Here is a 15548-nt window from a genome sequence, read left to right on the forward strand (position 1 = left end):
GGGGGGATCGGGATAGGAAATACATGTATATCCATGGCTGATTCATGTCAATGTATGGCAAAAACCACTACAATATGGTAAAGTAATTAGCCTCCAACTAATAAAAATAAATGGAAAAAAAGTAATATATAAAAATCTGTGATATTTATATGTTCCAACAGCAAGCTACCTGAAAGAAAAATTAAGGAAACAGCCTCATTTAACATCACATCAAACAGTAAACCATACCTAGGAATAAACTTACCTACATAGGCAAAAACATACTTGGCAGCTATATGAGTGAAAGTCATTTAGTCGTTTCTGGCTCTTTGTGACCCCATGGACTATACAGTCCATGGAATTCTCCAGGCCGGAATACTGCAATGGGTAACCATTCCTTTCTCCAGGGGATCTTCCCAACTCAGGAACTGAACCCACGTTTCCCACATTGCAGGCAGAGTTCTACCATCTTAGCCACCAGGGAAGCCCAAGAATACTGGAGTGGGTAGGCTATCCCTTCTCCAGCAGATCTTTCCATCCCAGGAATCAAACCAGGGTCTCATGCATTGCAAGCAGATTCTTTCCCAGCTGAACTACCAGGAAAACTGTAAGACAATGATTAAAGAAACTGAATGGCACAGTCGGATGGATAAATATACTCTGATTGAATTGGAAGACTTAATATTGTTAAAATGACCATACTACTCAAGGTACTCTACAAATTCAATGCAACCCCTATCAAAATACCAATTCCATTTTTTAAAAAGTAGAGCAAATAATTTAAAAAAAAAAATGTATGGAAACACAAAAGATCCAAAATAGTCATAAAAATCTTAAGAAAAAAGAAAAAAGTTGAAAGAATTAGTCTTTCTAACTTCAAACTATGCTTCAAAGCTACAATAATGAAAACAGTATGTTACTAGCACAAAAACAGACATATAGTTCAATGAAACAGAGTAGAGAGCTCAGAACTAAACACACACACCTATGGTCAATTATTCTGTGACAAAGGAGTCAAGGATATACAATGGAGAAAATAGTATTTTTAATAAGTGGTGCTGGGACATTTGGACAGCTACATGTAAAAGAATGAAGTTAGAACATTCTCTGATGCCATATACAACAATAAACTCAAAATGGATTAAAGATCCAAGTGTAGTACTGGAAATCATAAAACCCCTAGATGAAAACATAGGCAGAACATTTTTTGTGTCTTACCACTAAGGTTAGAAAAGGCCTCTTTGAAGTGATATCTCAGCTGAGATATGAAAAATAAAGATCCAGGTTTAGTAGTATTGGAAATGTAGGTGGAGGGCATTGATACATTCTCGGCAGAAGTAAACATCTAATGACAAGTCCTTCATTAACCCAAATAATAAAACAAGGCTGGTGTGGCTGGATCATAGTGAATGAAGGTGAGAATAATATAAGGTTACCTCATGGAGTTGGGCAGAGAAAAGATCATAGAGGACTTTGTAAAGCAAAGGAAAGTCTTTGAATTTTATTCTGGTTCATAGCTAGTCCTTAGAAACAGTTGAACTGGGGAGTGATGTAGATATAGAACAGAGATGGGCATTCTTGTTTTAACATTAGAAAGTTTTTTGGAGAAGAGTTAAAATGCTGTAGCAAACTCTCATGTGGGAAAGAAGTTTAAAACTCAATACCATTCACAGAATAGAATTTGAGGTAGACAAATGTGATAGTCAGGAAAGAGTCCCTCCACACAGATAACCTTATCTATAACCTAACATCTTAAATCTATTGCCCACACTGCTGACAGAGTGGAGTTTCTAAAATACTCATTTGAACATGTTATTTCTCTACTTCAGTTTTTTTTTCTTTACTTTGATGATTTTCAAGGTCCATAATGATCTTTCTGGAGCATGCCATTCTAGCATTTGTTCTCAATCCCCTACTCCCTTTTCACTCCAAGTGTACTGGCCTACTTACAATTTCCTATGTTTTCTTTGAACTTAGTGACCTTTAGAATATCACATCCTTTACCTGAAACAGTTTTCAGTACTCCTACCTCCTACTCTTAACACAGATAAAAGCCTTTTCTGACCACTACTTTTAGCAAGGATGATAGTCACTATATTTAACAAGTAGTGTGACACAAGCACCAACTAATCAGAGTGGATGAAGGCTACTGTTGGTTATACAGATCATATCTTTAAAGCTATTAGAATAGGGCATGACACCTGATAAATACTATATCACTATTTGCTGTTATTATATCAAGAAAAACCAAAAATATTTGGTTGTTACGAGTCTGAGGGCAATTTTGTCATGAATTTTTGTTATATTAATATAATATTATTTTTACTATATAAATGAATAGCTGAATCATATAAATGTGTCATGACTCTTGTGGGAAGTATGAATGAGTTGACAAGAAAAATAATCTAACTGTAACTAAAGACCAGTATCAATGGCTAGGGAGAGGGAGTGTGGTATTAGATTATAGGGTTTGAATCATCAAATGATCAGTTTGCATTTGAAATGAAGACATAAAGGATAACAAGTTGTAAGTGGTGCTTGAAAGAGATAAATATGGCAGTGGTGTGAAAAGTGCGTTCGAGGACAAAAATACTTGAGACAGGGAATTTAGTTTGCAGATAGTTGTGGTCTTACAAATAACCTAAGTAATGAAAGCCAGAATAGAGATAAAGGGCTAAATCTGATTGCTGTTATAAACCATGCTTCAGGACTAGAGAATGAGAACTGAGAAAAGTGAAAAAGTAAATAAGGGTGCAACCAACCAAATAAGATATGCAATTTTTACATGTTCATCATTATTAAAGAGTTAAATACTTAGAAGCCTCATTTCCTTTACTCAGAGCCAAATAATAGTAGGGAATGAGGCAAAGATTATGAGGAAAGAGCTGACATTGAAAGAAATCTAAACCATCTAAAGAAAGCTATAAGGTTCATTACTGTGGAAAGAAGTTTAGTTTCCATACACATATACATATGTGTGTGTGTGTGTGTGTGTGTGTGTGTGTATTCACTTCACTTCACTTCATACAAAGCAGTAATGTCTACAAGATACATGCTGTGTTTTATGCTGCCTTCTGAAGGTAAGAAGGTGAACCCAAGTGTTTCATGAGAACTAGAAATATACCATCTTTGGATAAGTACTGTACACTCTTCAGTATGTTAGAAACCAATCTTTAAAAATTCTATGTGCTGGTTGTAAACCCTAAGTGCCTTGGGTTAATAGCTCCAATCAGGTTTTGCAGCTTTATAAGTTGATAGTTTCTTTGGGAAAACAGGTGCTGGAATTTCTCACTGCCAAATGAAATTGCCTGAGCCAGTGTATATGCATTGTCTAGATTAGATGGTAGAGAAGGCATACTCATAACTATATTTGGATGTTCTAAATGAAGCTTAATCAGCCACCAGGAAGGAGAAGTCAACTTAAAATGTTGGGATGTTCAGATAATGTCACCAAAGGAATACATAAAATGGTCTATTTGGACAGAGTCCAAAAAGGAGTGAACAAATTTAGTGAACCAATTCTTCAAAATCTGTCAAGGCTAAAGATAGATTGACAAGTGATGATTTTTTTTTCCAAAGTTAACAGCATTTCTGGTGCCAGGTTTCTTTAGATTTGAAGTAGTTGAAGTTTAATCTCAATTGCAAATAAATAAAAGGCAACTTGAGGATCTGGTTTTTCCATGAGTTTATCAAATACTAGATGTTTACTGTTTATTCCTGTTTATTTTATTTTAAAAGTTGATTTCCTTCCTAGTAAACATTCTTAGTAGATACTTTCGGCCAGTTGGTGGTGATATGATGCCAACATGTAAGTGTTTCTTTGAGGAACAACTTGAGAATGAAGCAAGATAACCATTAACCATTGTAACTTGAATATTCTATTTCTAAGCAGTTTGTGTTTCTTTTGAGACCCCCTGTGTTTAACAGTGAACACTGACAGTAGCCATGAAACAGTGTTATTTGATACATTTAAACATTCTGAATGAAGCTTTGTTTTTTCTTAATTTGTAAGGTCTGGAAAGACATTTGCATATGATAGAACTAAAAATCTGAAATAACTCTCTGGGTTTAGCATTGGCATTTCAGTTTACCTCCCATTGTAGGCACTTCTCTGCTTCTGGGAAGGATTCCAGAATCACTAATTATGTAAAAATATGTTTTACTAAGATACAGTGAGGTATATAGGGTAGAATTACATGATGTGTATTAAGTTCTTGCCCTCTTTCCTTCTAAGAGCTTCTTCAAATAAATCAATGTTAAAGTCTAAAAACTGGAAAGTGAGAAAAGAGATTTCCCAGGTTTGGTATGGTGAAATGGCCTCCTTGCTTATGATGGCAAGGCATCCGGACAGTGAAGTATTGTCTCCATGAAATTTGTTCACCGGTCAAACTAGAAAGCTCAAGAGATTCTTCTTCCACAGGAATAAACAACACAAAAACTAAAAATTAACACATAAACTCATTATATTATAAATGTTTGACACAAAGCAACAGATGATTGTCACTTGCATGCTGAGGTAGACTTTTAGAAAATAAATGAGAAGAGATATGAGCAGTGAATATTGATATGAAAAAGAAACGCATCTGAAATTTAAATGAAGTCAAATGTCATTTTGAGTGTAATTGTTAAATCTGTTAATATTCTGAAGATATTTCTTGAGCTGATGGTAAAACCTAAGTAAAGTAGAATGAGAAGTCATTTATAATAAGTGGGTGTCTAAGGACTGTCTTTTTATGCAACTAAATTTGTTCCAAGGCAGATAAAACAGAGAGAAAAGTTCAAGCTAAAATCAAATAATAAAAAGAACAATGGCCATTGATCTATCCTTCCAAACAGACAAAAGCAATACAAAGTATCACATTTCAATGCCAAGAACTCCAGGGAACTAATATCCTACAAAAGCTGAAAATTTATGCTCTACTGTGAGAGGAAATTCTAGATTTTTCCCTTGGAATTACATTCCATTTCAAATGATATAAAATAATCTATATAGAAAGAAATTAATAAGAAACAATTGTCTTGGTTTCAGCTTTTGACTTAGGAAATAATTATCCAATCATGGGAAGAAAGCAAAGTACATTATGAAATATAAAATTCAAATTTTCTTTTAATCAGAAAGCCATCTTTTCCTTTTGATTTTATTTTATCAAAATTTTATTCAAAATGGGTGGCAAGAAGATGGTAAAAATGCTAATAAGCTGCAATTCAATGTTGTAGTCAGTACCATGATTATTATTCAAAATTCTTACATTATTTTCTCAAGCTGAATGTTTGTTGAATTTAGGTAGAGATGTATAAACAAATACTGAAGTAGAAAAATAAATGTATGTTAATTAGTGATGTTTGAAATTTAATTTAGACCTGATCTGAAAGCACTGGTGACTTTAGCCATTGTTGCCTACACTTAGAGTTTTACTAACACCATTGAGATATTGCATTTATAAATTTACACACAGTGAATTCAAAAAGAACTCTAAATTTGTGATATTCCTTTCCTCTCCATAGTTTTCCATTTGTGAACATTATTGTGCACAATAGGTGGGATATGCCTCCCCCCAAAATATAAAAATTTGATCATGTGTTTCTATGATGCTGACTCTGAGGCATCTAACCATAGGCACACCACTTGATAATCCCTCTTTACAAAAATTTTATTAGAGGAGAAGAGGAACAAACTCCATATCCAGGTTACCCATAATTGGACTTTCATTAGGTATGGGACATTAAGGGTGCTGGCACAGAGACTTCATTTTCAACTGGAAAGGTGGCAATAGTAGTAAAGAACCTGCCGGCCAATGCAAGAGACTTAGAGGTAGGTTCAATCCCTGGCTCGGGAATATCCACTGGAAGAGGACATGGTAACCTACTCCAGTATTCTTCCCTGAAGAAACCCATGGACAAAGGAGCTTGGTGGGCTAGTGTCCATAGAGTCACAGAGTCAGATAGGACTGTCAGTTCAGTTCTGTTCAGTTGATCAGTCGTGTCTGACTGCAGCACACCAGGCCTCTCTCTCCATCACCAGTTCCCGGGGTTTACCCAGACTCATGTCCATTGAGTCGGTGATGTCATCCAACCATCTCATCCTCTGTCATCCTCTTCTATTCCTGCCTTCAATCTTTCCCAGCATCAGGGTATTTTCAAATGAGTCATCTCTTCACATCAGGTGGCCAAAGTATTGGAGTTTCAGCTTCAATATGAATCCTTCCAATGAACACGCAGGACTGATCTCATTTAGGATGGACTGGTTGGATTTCCTTGCAGTCCAAGGGACTCTCAAGAGTCTTCTGCAACACCACAGTTCAAAAGCATCAATTCTTCAGTGCTCAGCTTTCCTTATCGTCCAACACTCACATCCATACATGACTACTGGAAAAACCTTATACTTGACTAAACAGACTTTTGTGGGTAAAGTAATGTCTCTGCTTTTTAATATGCTGTCTAATTTGGTCATAACTTTCCTTCAAATTAGTAAGTGTCTTTTAATTTAATGGCTGCAATCACCATCTGCAGTGATTTTGGAGCACCCAAATATAAAGTCAGCCACTGTTTCCACTGTTTCCCCATCTATGTGCCATGAAGTGACAGGGCTGGATGCCATGATCTTAGTTATCTGAATGTTGAGCTTTAAGCCAACCTTTTGTCTCTCCTCTTTCACCTTCACCAAGAGGCTCTTTAATTCTTCTTTGCTTTCTGCTATAAGGGTGGTGATATCTGCTTATCTGAAATTATTGATATTTCTCCCAGCAATCTTGATTCTACCTTGTGCTTCATTCAGCCCAGCATTTCTCATGATGTACTCTGCATAAAAGTTAAATAAGCAGAGTGACAATATACAGCCTTGATGTACTCTTTTCCCTATTTGTAACCATCTGTTGTTCCATGTCGAGTTCTAACTGTTGCTTCCTCACCTGCATACAGATTTCTCAAGACACAGGTCAGGTGGTCTGGGATTCTCATCTTTTTAAGAATTTTCTACAGTTTATTGTGATCCACACAGTCAAAGGCTTTGGCATAGTCAATAAAGCAGAAATAGACGTTTTTCTGGAACTCTTTTGCTTTTTTGATGATCCAGCAGATGTTGGCAATTTGACCACTGGTTCCTGTGCCTTTTCCAAATCCAGCTTGAATATCTGCACATTCACGGTTCATGTATTGCTGAAGCTTGGCTTGGAGAATTTTGAGCATTACTTAACTAGCATATGAGATGAGTGCAGTTGTGCAGTAGTTCGAGAATTCTTGGCATTGTTTTTCTTTTGGATTGGAATGAAAACTGACCTTTTCCAGCCCTGTGGCCACTAATGAGTTTTCCAAATTTGGTGGCATATTGATTGCAGCACTTTCACAGCATCATATTTTAGGATTTGAAATAGTGCAACTGGAATTCCATCACCTCTACTAACTTTGTTCGTGGTGATGTTTCCTAAGGCCCACTTGACTTCACATTCAGAGATATCTGGCTCTAGGTGAGTGATCACATCATCACGGTTATCTGGGACATGGTTATCTGGATTACATCATCATATTGACCTGGGTCTTTTTTGTACAGTTCTTCTGTGCATTCTTGCCACCTCTTCTTAATATCTTGTGCTTCTGTTAGATCCATACCATTTCTGCCCTTTACTGAGCCTACCTTTGCATGAAAAATTTCCTTTGGTATCTCTAATTTTCTTGAAGAGATCTCTATTTTTTTCCCATTCTATTGTTTTCCTCTATTTCTTTGCATTGATCACTGAGGAAGGCTTTCTTATCTCTCTTTGCTACTCTTTGGGTCTCTGCATTAAAATGGGTATATCTTTCCTTTTCTCCTTTGTTTTTTGCTTCTCCTCTTTTCACAACTATTTGTAAGGCCTCCTCAGACAGTCATTTTGCTCTTGTGCATTTCTTTTTCTTGGGGATGGTCTTGATCCCTGTCTCCTGTAAAAGGTCACGAACCTCCAACTATAGTTCATCAGGCACTCTGTCTATCAGATCTAGTCCCTTTAATCTATTTCTCACTTCCACTGTATAATCATTAGATATTTGATTTAGGTCATACCTGAATGGTCTGGTGGTTTCCCCTACTTTCTCCAATGTAAGTATAAATTTGGCAATAAGGAGTCCATGATCTGAGTCACAGTCAGCTCCTGGTTTTGTTTTTGGTGACTGTGTAGAGCTTCTCCATCTTTGCCTGCAATGAATATAATCAATCTGATTTCGGTTGTCCATGTGTAGAGTCTACTTTTGCATTCCAGTCCCTTGTAATGAAAAGGATATCTTTTTTGGGTGTCAGTTCTAGAAGGTCTTGTAGGTCTTCATAGAACCATTCAACTTCAGCTTCTTATGCATTACTGGTCGGGACATAGACTTGGATGATCATGATATTGAATAATTTGCCTTGGAAATAAACAGAGATCATTCTGTCATTTTTGAGATTGCATCCAAGTACTGCATTCTGTACTCTTGTCGACTATGATGGTTACGCTGTTTCTTCTAAGGGATTCTTGCCCACAGTAGTGGATATAATGGTCATCTGAGTTAAATTCACCCTTCCCAGTCCATTTTAGTTTGCTGATTCCTAAAATGTTGACATTCACTCTTGCCATCTCTGGTTTGTCCACTTCCAATTTGCCTTGATTCATGGACCTAACATTCTAGTTCAGTTCAGTTCAGTTGCTCAGTCGTGTCCTACTCTTTGCGACCCCATGAATCACAGCACACCAGGCCTCCCTGTCCATCAACAACTCCTGGATATTACTCAAACTCACGTCCATCGAGTCAGTGATGCCATCTAGCCATTTCATACTCTGTCGTCCCCTTCTCCTCCTGCCCCCAATCCCTCCCAGCATCAGGGTCTTTTCCAATGAGTCAACTCTTCACATGAGGTGGCCAAAGTATTGGAGTTTCAGCTTCAGCATCAGTCCTTCCAATGAACACCCAGGACTGATCTCCTTGAGGATGGGCTGGTGGGATCTCCTTGCAGTCCAAGGGACTCTCAAGAGTCTTCTCCAACACCATATTTTAAGTTCCTATGAAATAATTGTTCTTCACAGCATCAGACCTGCTTCTATCACCAGTCACAGCCACAACTGTGTGATGTTTTTGCTTTGGCTCCATCTCTTCAGTCTTTCTGGAGTTATTTCTCCAGTGATCTCCAGTAGTGAATTGGCCACCTACCAACCTGGGGGTTCATCTTTCAGTCTTCTATCTTTTTTCCTTTTCATATTGTTCATGTGGTTCTCAAGGCAAGAATATTGAAATGGTTTGTCATTCCCTTCTCCGGTGGACCCCATTTTGTCAGAACTCTCCACCATGACCTGTCCATCTTGGGTGGGCCTGCACAGCATGGCTTAGTTTCATTGAGTTAGACAAGTCTGTGTTCCATGTGACTAGACTGGTTAATTTTCCGTGATTTTGGTTTTGGTCTGTCTGCCCTCTGATGCCCTCTCTTAGCACCTACCGTGTTACTGGGGTTTCTCTTATCTTGGACATGGGGTATGTCTTCACGGCTGCTCCAGCAAAGTGCAGCCGCTGCTCCTTACTTTAGATGTGGGGTATCTTCTCATGGCCACTGCCACTGACCTTGGTTGTGGGGTATCTCCTCTAGGCCGCTTGCCATTCCAGTGCTGCACAGACACGACTGTAGTGACTAGCAACTGTACAGGTTTTCCTGTAACCAAGTGCTTTCACTGGGAATGTGGGACTTTCAATGATAAATCAAGGATAGATATTGGAAAAAGAGATGGTTGGTATGGCAGGCTGAGTTCTAAGATGATCCTTATGACTTTGATGTACACATCTTATATGATTCCCATCCTTGAGTATGGGCAAGACTTGTGAATGGGATATCACTCTCACAATTAGATTACTAAGTAGTGGATTTGTATTTAATCACAAGAATGATCATTGTATGTGGTTATGGCATGATAAGCCTGGCCATTAAAAAAGGGTCTGAATCATTACAGTAAAGAGAGTTTTTCTGCTGACCTTGATGAAGCCAATCACCATGAGTTCTATAGCTATAGCCTCTAAAAACTGACCTCTGCCTAACTCCAGTGAGATTGGAGGAGGAACTTAAGCCCCAGAGGAGATCACAGCTGCAGTCAACACCTTTATTTCATCCTTGTGAGACCCTAGGCAGATAATCTAATTAACCTGTTACTCCCTACTTGACTTGAGAAGGCAATGGCACCCTACTCCAGTACTCTTGCCTGGAAAGCCCCATGGACGGAGGAGCCTGGTAGGCTGCAGTCCATGGGGTCGCTGAGTCGGACACGACTGAGCGACTTCACTTTCACTTTTCACTTTCATGCCTTGGAGAAGGAAATGGCAATCCACTCCAGTGTTCTTGCCTGGAGAATCCCAGGGACGGAGTAGCCTGGTGGATTGTCATCTACGGGGTCGCACAGAGTCAGACACGACTGAAGCGACTTAGCAGCAGCAGCAACCATACCTGACCCACGGAAATTGTGCTCTTTTAAGCCACTAAATTTGTGGTAATTGTTACACTGCAATAGAAAACTAATAGTATTTTTTCCCCTGCCTCATAATGAAATAAAATTTATGAACTTGTTGCCAGTTCCTGGACTTAAAAATTGTCATTTATTCTTAAGTCATAACATTATTTGCTCTAAGAATCATGTGCTTGAAGAAAATGTGGCAGAGTCAATTGCCACTCAGTAGGCAACCAGGGGATGCCAGTAAGGAAGGGAGTAAATGGATTCCTCAAGGGATGAGTGGATTTCTATGTGGAGAGTGAGGTTCAACTAGAATATACATCAGGGAGAAGTAGCAAACTAAGGCATATTTTTACTAAGCAATGTAAATAACAGTATTTTTCAAAATGATTTTCAATTGTAAAATCAATTGTTGTTCAGTTGCTCAGTTATTCCTTTATTTTCATACCATCTTCAGCATTTATTGTTTGTGGATTTTTGACAATAGCCATTTTGAAAGGTGCAAAGTTTTGTAACTCATTGTACTTTTGATTTGTGTTGTTCTAATAATTAGCAATGTTGAATATTTTTCATATGTTTCTTGGCCATTTGTATGTATTCTTTGGAGAAATGTATGTTTAGGTATTATGCCCATTTTTTAATTGGGTTTTTTATTTTAATGATATAAGCCACATGAACTGTTTATAAATTTTGGAGTCTAATATTTGTCAGGTGCATCATTTACAAACATTTTCGCCCATTCTCTGGGTTGTCTTCTTGTTTCCCTTATGATATTCTTTGCTGTGTGAAAGCTTTTAATTAGGTCCTATTCATTTACTTTTGTTTTCCTTGCCATTCTTCGGGGAGATAGAGCAAAAAATATATGGTGTAATTTATGTCAAAGAGTGTTCTGCTTATGTTCTCCTCTAAGAGATTTATAGTGTCCAGTCTCACAATCAAGTCATTAATCCATTTTGTATTTATTTTTGTGTGTGGTGTTAAACAATGTTCTGATTTCATTCTTTTACATGTGGCTGTCCAGTTTTCCCAGCATCATTTATTGAAGAGACTAACTTTCCTCCATTGTATACTCTTGACTCCTTTGTCATAGAGTATTTGACCACAAGTGCCTAAGCTTATTTCTGGACTTCCCATACTGTTCCTTTGACTTTTATTTCTATTTTTGTGCCAATACTATAATGTTTTGATGACTATAGCAGTGTAGTGTAATCTGAAGTCAGGAAACCTAATTCTTCCAGCTCCATTTTTCTTTCTCAATATTGCTCTCACTATTTGGTGCCTTTTGTGTCTCCATATGAATTTTAAGGTTTTGTGTCATATTTCTGTGAAAAGTGCCGTTGGTCATTTGATAGTGATTGCATTGAATCTGTAGATTGCCTTGGGTAGTACAGTAGTTTTGACAATATCGATTCTTCCAATCCAAGAACAAGGTGTATCTTTCAATCTGTTTGTTTTTGTCTTTGATTTCTTTCATCAGTGTCTTACAGTTTTTGCAGTATAGGTCTTTGGTCTCCTTAAGTAAATATTGTTAGTGTATAGAAATGCAGTGGATTTCTGAGAATTAATTTTGTAACCTGCAATTTTACCAAATTGATTGATGAGCTCTAGTAGTTTTATGGTAGCATCTTTAGAAGTTTCTTTGTATACTACCATGTCACTTGCAAACAGTGACAGTTTTACTACTTCTTTATCAATTCAGATTCCTCTTATTTCCTTTTCTTCTCTAATTGCTCTAACTAGGACTTCAAAAATTAGTTGAAATAAAGTTGTGAGAGTGAATATCCTCTAGATCCTAATCTTAGAGGAAATGCTTTTACCTTTTCACCATTAAGTATGATGTTAGCTCTAGGTTTGTCATATATGGTCTTTATTATGTTGAGATATTTACCTACTTTTTTTTTTAACATAAATGAATATTAAGTTTTGCCAAAAGCTTTTTCTGCATTTGTTGAGAAGATCATACGGTTTTTATTTTTCAATTTGTTGATGTGGTGTGTCACAGCGATTGATCCGAAAACATTGAAAAATCCTTTTATCCTTTGGATATATCCCACTTGATCATGGTGTATGAACCTTTTAATGTATTGTTGCATTTGAATGTTTAGTATTTGTTGAGGATTTTTGGCATCTATGTTCATCAGTGATTTTGACCTCTACTTTTCATTTTTGTAGTATCTTTATCTGGTTTTGATATCAGGGTAATGGTGACCTCATAGAATGAATATGGGGGTTTTTCTTCCTCTGCAATTTTCGGAAGAGTTTCAGAAGAATAGCTGTTAGCTCTTCAGTAAATCTTTGATAGAAATTGCCTGTGAAGCCATCAGGTTTTGGACTTTTGTTTCCTGGGCATTTTTATATCACAGTTTAATTTCAGTGCATGTGATCTGTCTGTTCATATTTTATGTTTCTTCCTGGTTCCATTTTGGGAGGTGTACCTTTCTAAGAATTTGACCATATCTTCCACACTGTCCATTTTATTTTCATAGAGTTAATTGTTGTAGTCTCTTATGATATTTTGTATTTCTGTGGTGTCAGCTGTAATTTATCCTTTTTTATTTCTAATTTTATTGATTTGAACCCTTTCCCCTTTTTCTTGATGAATCTGGCTGAAGATTTATCAGTTTTATCTTCTTGAAAATGTTTTATTTTCATTAATCATTGTTATTCTTTTCTATCTTTTACAGTTACTTCTGCTCTGATTTTGATGATTTTTTTAATTCTAACTTTAATTTTTATAATAAAAAATAACATTTATTAAAACTTGTCAAAAATCATCACCAGTATGGAGTATTGTCTTACAATATTAACTCATATCTAATAACTGATAACAAATATAGAAAACCTTATAAGGCAATAAAAATTAACTACCATCATTACCATTTTTAAATTAATTTATTTATTTTAATTGGAGGATAACTACTTTACAATATTGTGATGGTTTTTGCCATACATAGACATGAATCAGCCACAGGTATACATGTGCCCCCCATCCTGAAACCCCTCCCACCTATCTCCCCACCCTATCTCTCTGGGTCCACCCAGAGCACTGGCTTAGGGTGTCCTGCTTCATGCATTGAACTTGCACTGATCATCTATTTTGCAAATGGTAATGTACACTTTTCAAGGCTCTTCTCTCAAATCTTTCCACTCTCACCTTTTTCCACAGAGTCCAAAAGTCTATTCTCTACAGCTGTGTCGTCCTTGCTTCCTTACATGTAGGATCACCAGTCAGTTCTTTCAGTTCAGTCATTCAGTTGTGTCCAACTCTTTGTGACCCCATGGACACCAGGTTTCCCTGTCCATCACCAACTCCTGGAGCTTGCTCAAACCCATGTCCATTAACTCAGTGATGCCATCCAACCATCTCATCCTCTGTCATCCCCTTCTCCTCCCACCTTCAGTCTTTCCCAGCATCAGGGTCTTTTCCAATGAGTCAGTTCTTCACATCAAGTGGTCAAAGTATTGGAGTTTCAACTTCAGCATCAGTCCTTCCGATGAATATTTAGGACTGATTTCTTTCAGGAGGGAGTGTTTGGATCTCCTTGCAGGCCAAGGGGCTCTCAAGAGCCTTCTCCAACATCACAGTTCAAAAGCATTGATTCTTCAGTGCTCAGCTTTCTTATGGGCCAACTCTCAGATACACACATGACTACTGGAAAAAACATAACTTTGACTAGATAGACCTTTTTTGGCAAAGTAATGTCTCTACTTTTTAATATGTTGACTAGGTTGTTCATAATTGTTCTTCCAAGGAGAAAGTGTCTTTTAATTTCATGGCTGCAGTCACCATCTGCAGTGATTTTGAAACCCAAGAAAATAAAGTCTGTCATTGTTTCCACTGTTTCCCCATCTATTTGCTATGAAGTGATAGGACTGGATGCCATAATCTTAGTTTTCTGAATGCAGAATTTTAAGCCAAGTTTTTCACTCTCCTCTTTCACTTTCATCAAGAAGCTCTTTAGTTCTTCTTCGCTTTCTCACATTAGGGTGGTGTCACCTGCATATTTGAGGTTATTGACATTTCTCCCAGCAATCTTGCTTCCAGCTTGTGCTTCATCCAGCCCAGCATTTCGTATGATGTACTCTGCGTATACGTTAAATAAACAGGGTGGCAATATACAGCCTTGATGTATTCCTTTCCCAATTTGGAACCAGTCTATTTTTCCATGTCCAGTTCTATCTGTTGCTTCTTGATCTGCATACAGATTTCTCAGGAGGCAGATCAGGTGGTCTGGTACTCCCATCTCTTTCAAAATTTTCCACAGTTTCCCCCCCTCGCCCAATCCTGAAACTCCTCCCAACTCTCTCCCCATCCTATCCCTCTGGAATGACCCAGAGCAACAACTTTCAGTACCCTGCTTCATGCATTGAATTTGCAGTGGTCATCTATTTTGCATATGGTAAAGTACCATTTGGAAAGATGGTACTGATGATCCTCTCTATGTTAAAGAGGATCATCAGTACCATCTTTCTAAATTCCATATATATGTGTTAGTATACTGTATTTGTCTTCCACTTTCTGACTTGATCTCACCCTGTGTAAGAGGCTCCAGATTCATCCACTTCATTAGAACTGACTCAAATGCATTCATTTTAATACTTGGGCAATATTCCATTGTGTATATGTACCACAACTTCCTTATCCATTCATCTGCCAATGGACATCTAGGTTGCTTCCATGTTCTAGCTATTGTAAATAGTGCTTCAATGAACACTGGGGTACATATGCATCTTTCTTTTTTTTTTTTTAATTTTTTATTACTTGGAGGCTAATTACTTCACAACATTTCAGTGGGTTTTGTCATACATTGATATGAATCAGCCATAGATTTACACATATTCCCCATCCCGATCCCCCCTCCCACCTCCCTCTCCACCCGATTCCTCTGGGTCTTCCCAGTGCACCAGGCCCGGGCACTTGTCTCATGCATCCCACCTGGGCTGGTGATCTGTTTCACCATAGATAGTATACATGCTGTTCTTTTGAAACATCCCACCCTCACCTTCTCCCACAGAGTTCAAAAGTCTGTTCTGTATTTCTGTGTCTCTTTTCTGTTTTGCATATAGGGTTATCGTTACCATCTTTCTAAATTCCATAACATATGGCGGTTAGTATGCTGTAATGTCTTTATCTTT

The sequence above is a fragment of the Cervus canadensis genome, chromosome X (genome assembly GCF_019320065.1).
Source record: "Cervus canadensis isolate Bull #8, Minnesota chromosome X, ASM1932006v1, whole genome shotgun sequence".
Lineage (NCBI taxonomy): Eukaryota > Metazoa > Chordata > Mammalia > Artiodactyla > Cervidae > Cervus > Cervus canadensis.